This window comes from Alligator sinensis, unplaced genomic scaffold, assembly GCF_000455745.1.
Source record: "Alligator sinensis unplaced genomic scaffold, ASM45574v1 scaffold564_1, whole genome shotgun sequence".
NCBI classification, from domain to species: Eukaryota; Metazoa; Chordata; order Crocodylia; family Alligatoridae; genus Alligator; species Alligator sinensis.
This window is the reverse complement of record NW_005842328.1, coordinates 1,478,942-1,485,955: the sequence shown is the minus strand read 5'-3', so window position 1 is coordinate 1,485,955 and position 7,014 is coordinate 1,478,942.

The following is a 7,014-nucleotide window of genomic DNA, read 5'->3' as shown; positions in this document are numbered from 1 at the left end:
AATGCAAAACCTAACTAGAATCCTAGATTGAGAACGGACCTTACAGGTTATCTAGCCTTCAGGATTGTTGTTCCTCAGCTGTAGCAGGTAGATTCACAGATTGTAAGGCTGGAAGGGACCTCAGAAAATCGTCGGGTGCAGCCCCCCGCATCAAGCAGGAAAGACAACTGGGGGTCAGGCAACCCCAGCAAGGTGACTGTCTAGTCTCTTGAAGATTTCCAGGGTCAGTGATTGCACCTCTGGAGGGAGCTTATTCCAGTCTGGACACCCTGATTGTGAAGAAGTTTTTCCTAATGTTGAGCCTGAATCAGTCTTCCAGGTCTTTGTGGCCATTGCTCCTGGTTTTCCCCTCGGGTGCCCTAGTGAACAGTTCCTTGCCAAGCCCTGGATGTACTTCCCTAGTGTAGGGGTAACCTGCTACCAGGTCCCCTCCCAGCCTTCTTTTCCTCAGGCTGCAGAGCCCCAGGTCCCTCAGCCTTTCCTCGTATGGCTTGCCGTGTATGACTCTGATCATATGGGTGGCTCTTTGGACTCTTTCAAGCTTGTCCACGTCCTTGTTAAAGTGCAGTGCCCAGAACTGGACGCAGTCCTCCAGCTGCGGTCTCACCCAAAGAATCGCCTCCTTGGTTTTGCTGGCGATGCATTGATTGATGCATGCCAGAGTATTATTTACCCTACCGGCTACAGCACTGCACTGCCAGCTCATACTCTGGTCTATTATTACCCCCAGGTCCCTTTCATTCGTGGTGCTGGTCAGTTTGTGCCACCAAGGCTGTAGGTGTGTTGGGCATTGCTCGTCCTGAGTTGGAGCACTTTACATTCTCAATGTTGAACTTCATCAGGTTCCGATCCTCCCAACTTGCCAGCCTGTCTAGGTACACCTGTATCTGTAGCCTATCTGCAAGTGTGACCACGCTCCCCCATAACTTGGTGTCATCCGCAAACTTGGCCAGTGAGCTCTTCACCCCCACATCCAAATCGTTAATAAAAATGTTGAAAAGTACTGGACCAAACACTGACCCCTGCGGGCTACCAGTGCCCACTTCTTGCCAGGATGACACAGATCGGACTCTCTGGGTCCTATCCTGTAGCCAGTTTCTCACCCACCCAACTGTCTTGAAGTTAAGCCCACATTCCTCCAATTTTCTCGTGAGGACATCTTAGGATACTAGATCAAAGGCCTTTTGGAAGTCAAGATGGCCCATCAAGCCTCGCTTTGAGAACCTCCAAGAATGGAAAGTCCTCAAGTTCATCCTAGAACTGAGTTGCAGAATTGTACAAAATCAATTGGGCGTGTGGTCTGTAAATGTAAGTCCTTTTCTGATACTGGAATCAGAACTAAAGGGGGATGCAAACAGTTTAGCCCCAAATTTGGCATACTTTTAACATTGTTATAGTCTGTTTGAGAGAGTCTTCTGGATTGTGACTAGGAGTCGGATTAGAAACGCACACGACCAAGAGCACTGTTGCTAATACACCAGTTCTGCGGAGAATAGCCTCCCTCCACCACCTCTTGTGCTGGCCTTGCTGGCTTTGCAGTTGCAGCAGTTAATTAACAGCCTTCTCCGAGATGTGCTGAGGTTGATGATGCACATCAACGTTTTTGAACAATCAGAGCTCTTTAAATTGAAATGGTTTCTACTAACATGCATTTTAATTTAATCTTCATTCAGCTAAAGGAAAGGAAAACGAATGTACAGCAAAAGGAGGATGAGAAGTACATAGGGAAAATAAATTTAAATTTCAAGGTTCTAGGAGAGTACCATAAATCTCAGCAAACAGATTATAACTGAGAAAATCTGCTATATGGGATCATTTTAATCACAATGCTGATACTTTTTTCTCCTGTTGGCTGTCCCGCACCTAAGCATACAAGCAATAACAACATCCTGACTTGCTTCTTTGCCTAGACTTGCATTCTCATAACATCCATGGGGATAAAAAAGAGTCTCATATATATTTACCATGAATGTAGCATTTGAATTAGTTGTTACCTCGTTTGAGCAGGCTGATGATGACAGTAATATTACAAAAAAAAAATGGTGTGATTGTGTCTGTACAGTACTGTACACTGTGGTGCCCTGATTTCATAGATTTCAGAGACATTAGGGCTGGAAGGGACCTCAGAAGATCATCGAGTCCAGCCCCCAAATTCATGATTCATGTCTACCTATTATGCACTACCCTAAATAAAAAAAGAAAAAGTCTTAAATGATATTTTTCTTTGAGAGAAATATAGGGCATTGAGAGCATAGTGGTAAGGCAATATTAAACCTGATAAAACTAGTTTCTAATAATTAGAAAAAAATCAGACTGAGTTAACAACAGAGCGGTCACATGGGCTGTACCATTGTTAAACAGGAAATAAGATAGAATTTATTTAACAATTGGTATTAGAGAGCCAGGGAACAAACACGAATTGTTGCTGCTTGTCCTGCCTGTAATACACTCCTAGGTACGGAGTGTGGGGGCGGGGAGGGAGGGGGGTTATGACATGACTCTGAACAGCACAGGAAAGTACAAAAGTCTAGGACAGGACAGAACAGCACAGGACACAAAATGGGTACATCTTATTTCCAATGGGCAGTGGCAGGGAAGATAAAAAAACCAGAAAACTTTAGGAGGTTTTCCTTGTCCTTGATGCCAAAACAGTAAATTGTGTTTGTGTTCAGGATAAGTGGATGTTTTCCATTTGATTCTGTGATTTGGCAAGTCACATTAATGATCAGTCATGCTAATTATTAGCATCCACGCACTTGACTTCTAGTGAGTTTTAATCAGTTCATCTGTAAGTAGCAGCCTGAACTAAATGCTACTTCCCATCATAAGAGTCTGTCTCCTGCAGAAGGATGTCCTGTAGTATAGAATAAGCTTTCTTTCCATCCAGTTCTGACATTTCTCTGCTCCATTTTCTGTCATTTTTCTCTTTCTGCTTTTAAAAGATTTTCATAAACATTCTCCCCCAGGCTTTGGAAGTTGCTCATGAACTCTTAGCAAGATGGTTGAGTACCAGAATGTCCCTTATTGTGTTATCTTGTAATTTAAGGTTTGGAGGGTGTGCCTGCACCTTTGTAGTCCCAAAGCAGCCACCTATCTAAGGTTCAGTTTCCAGAAGCACTGTTGGCGTAAGGAGAGCTCCTGGTTTTAAGTTGCATTTCTAAAGTAACTGCCTTCTACATTCCCACCTGCGTTATCTTTATTTTAGTACTGCCTTCTTATGTGCTAAACCCAGCGCAAGTACTCGGTGAGAGCTGGGCCCTTTCTTAAAAGGTTTTCGGTCTAAATAGACCAGACTGAGAGACAATGGGGAGAAAGGAAAATCATTAACACCTATTACGTAGAACAGGGGCGGCCAAGCAGCCGCACAAGTGGTGCAGGCCACCTGTGTGTGACACGTGGCAGACTGGAGAGGGGGCAGGCAGCCGAGCAGTAGAATGGGGAGGGAGCAGAAAGCAGAGCAGCAGATCCAGCAAGGGAAGGACATAGGAGTGGCATTAAGGGAGGATATGGGGCTAATCTGTGGCACCTGTGCTAAAAAGGTTGGCCACCAGTGACACAGAAGAACCTAAGCAGAAGGCAGGACAAGGTGGCACCTTAGAGACTAACTCGCTCGGAGAGCCTGAACCTGAGAGAGATTTGCCCAAGGTAATGTGTGGAGCTCTGCTGACTTGCAGCCCAACCCCAAGTGGAGTCACCTTTCCTCTCCACTTGCTGTGCCCTCACATTTAAGTGTAGCAACCTTGTGCCAGTTAGTTACCTTGGAGGTGGAGGGGGAAAAACACCATGCCACCCTCCCCTCCCCCACTCATATGAAATCCACCCTTTTGCTAGAAAAGCCCTGTGCTCTCCCTTACTTGGAAATGCCAGTGTAACTGTGGAGGATTTTACTTGCACAACTGGCATGTGGTTTACATTTTTTTGAGGGGTGACCCTTGCCATTTTGGACAGGAATGTTTAGCCGCACCCCTTCAATCGCGTGCCTGTTGTCCAGGTGCCTGATCCCGATTATCTCTTGTTTGCAGCTGAGAACACTCCAAAAAAGGAAGCTCAGCAAATTTGGCTCAAGCTCTGTGCACAAACCGATACTTAAAAAGGATGAACTTTCTCTTTCGGTGCCACCCATCCTCCCCAGTCTATAATTTGAGGGTTTATGGGGGTGATCTCATGCTGCACCCCATTTGTGGTCACTGTTTCCTCTGTGACATTTGGTAACACTGAGCAGTTGCAGAGGAAAATTCACACACTGCCAGTAAACAATTTTAGGTATCCCCAAGCAGAGTGCCATGAGGCCATATAACCAAGACAGACCTCAAGGGGACTCTAAATGTAAGCGCCAGGTCACTGTTTGCTGGAGAGCAAAGCAATGCAGGTTAGTGCAGTAAAAATACCAGGAGGAGCTGGAATCCCTTAAGTCCTAATCCCCCCTGTGCCAACAACCTGCTGCCAAGTCTGCATCAGCATGTGGATGTCAATACCCAAGTCCTCCACAACATGCAATAAAAGTTCTCATTACCGGCGGCAGGACTGCTGGCGTGGCCAAGCCCTCCCGTGTTCTTGTGTGAATGATCGCTCTGGAACCTCCCTCACGTGCTTCTGCCTTGCACGATGAACTCTGGTCTGGAAACAGATTTAGTCCCATACTTTGCAGATCAGCTGTTTATGTATGAGGTCTGGATAGCAATGCCTCACCTACCTGTGGTAAGAGCAGGAAACTGTTTAATTTCCCAACAGGGCCTTGTTTTAAAAGAGGAGACTTTAATCTTTGAGGGCACTTTTACATGTGCTTTAAAGTTCAAGTGCCCTCATCACCATTCTTAAGGGCGGGGATGCTGATACACGAGACGGAGGCTGCTGGAGCGTGGCAATTGCCACACTCCAGTAGACTTGATTAATCAAGTCTGCTTCGACATGCTGGAAATTCAATGCGTCAGAGCAGCCTCCACACTTGTGTATAGGCGCCCTGAGAGCCCAGATGTGACACAGCTGCTGGATGTGAACTTCTAGAGGGCTGACAATATACAAAATTGCCTCGCTGCTTCTCGCTCCAACAGCATGTCACTGGTGGCTGGACTTAGGCATTCCAGCATTTACTGTGCAGCTAGAACAAAAAAAAAGACTATAGGAATGAGGGACTTAAAAGGATTACTATAAACAACCAAAGAATGGAGGATTTTAAGGGAAAAGAGGGGGTCAGCATGTTTTCCACTATTTATCAGTGAAGACAAATTGCAAAAATAGAAAAAGATACTAAAAAATACAGAAGGCGTTTTTGTCTTTAAGCATCAGTAAGAGTCCCCTGGGCATACTTTTGGGACTGTTAATCATTAAAATCATTGAGCTCCTTGTCAAATATTACAGCAGGTTTAAGATGTAAAACTTCTCACCACATGCTTCATCCACAGTGCACCTACGCTGCATATTCAGAGCTTTAAAAGGTAGCTTGGAGTTTGGTTTTGTTATGGTTCAATGTAGGCTCTCTCTATTCCACGTGACTGGTTTTTACTCTTACCTGACCGATGATCCGAAACAAGCTCCTTGTATGGATCTGAAATAGATCTTGTCATGGATCTTTACGTTTCCACCCTAGAATTCGAACGACTAAAATGAGCTAGAGTTACAGTCTAATGAAGGGTTAGCATTTTCCTAATATAGATACTCAAGCAAATCCATTGATGCAGAACTTCTTTTCTTTTCCTTTCTTTTCAATATTAAAGGACAAATAAGGACAACTGAAAGATTTATTGTTACAAGTAACTCAGGTGGGCACCTTAACTAAATGTACGGCCTGTGGAAAATACACAGCCCCTTCAGCCCCTTTCCTGTGAAGTCGCCTGTATTTTGAAATGCACTGATTTAAATGATTTCATATTTGTATCTTATCCTAGCTGAATGTCCAATGTAAAATGAATGAAATCAGAAGTTCAAAAGTTATTTTTTGTACTTGGCATGCAAGTATCTCTGCTGGGTGTTTGGAGTCAGCTTTCTGCTTTTGTTTGGAAGGTTTCTGGCTATAAAAAGGCAGAAGCATAGTCTGACAAGGATGTCACTGATCCTCTTTCTTTTCTTTAGGAAAGGTGGTTTGTCAGTGAAGAAAACGTTGATGAATTTCTGGGCAGCATCTTAAGCTCTTCATTTTCCAAACAGTCAGCACTAGAAACCCAGCCCTTAGTTGAAATACTTAATATTACTGAGGACAACAGTCAAATCAGATTAAAGGTAAGGCTCTGTGTTGCAATACTGCCTCTGCCTATTGATTGATTTATGACAGGTGTATAAAACCTCACTGAAATGGCTTTGTTCCTGCTGTATTTATATAGATCCTCCTGAAAAGAGCCTAAGGGAAGAAATGTTTGTACATGTAAATTTTTTTTGGAAATACTAGTTGACCTTAAACTCCATTTCACTTAATTGAAGTGAAACTTCTTGTTTTGTTGTGATGAGAGATTTCATAAGCGCTGCCCTCCTGACTCATAACCAAATGCATAACTTCCTCATTTGTGTGTTACATGTGTGATTATTTTTGTTCGTTCTCAGTATTCACGGGCTGTGAATAGGGGCTCAGCATGAGACCAGGAAGCAGGATTTCTTGAGACCCAGTTCCAGCACTGCTGCTCGCATGTGCCAGGGCACTTACCTTCTTCGTTCTCCCCGTCTGCACAGAATACATAGTGCACTGCCTCTGAGGTTAAATATTATCACCATTTTATGGAAAAGGAAACCGGAGCCCAGAGACTAAGCAACTTGTCTGCAGTCATGCAGGAAATATGGCCGTGTCAGGAAGAGAATCCACCTCTCCCGGCATCTCATTTTCAGCTTTCACCAGAATATCACTATTCCCTTCTCTGCTGCCCAGCTACAGAGATTCAGTTCAGTTACTACATACAAGACATTTTAAAGTTACTTCCTTGATACCAGAAAAAGTATAAAGGGAAACATAAACACGCTTTCTTTGCTTTCTCCATTTAACTTTTTACACAATAACCTCTCGCTTCTTTTCTCTAGCGACCGTTTCCT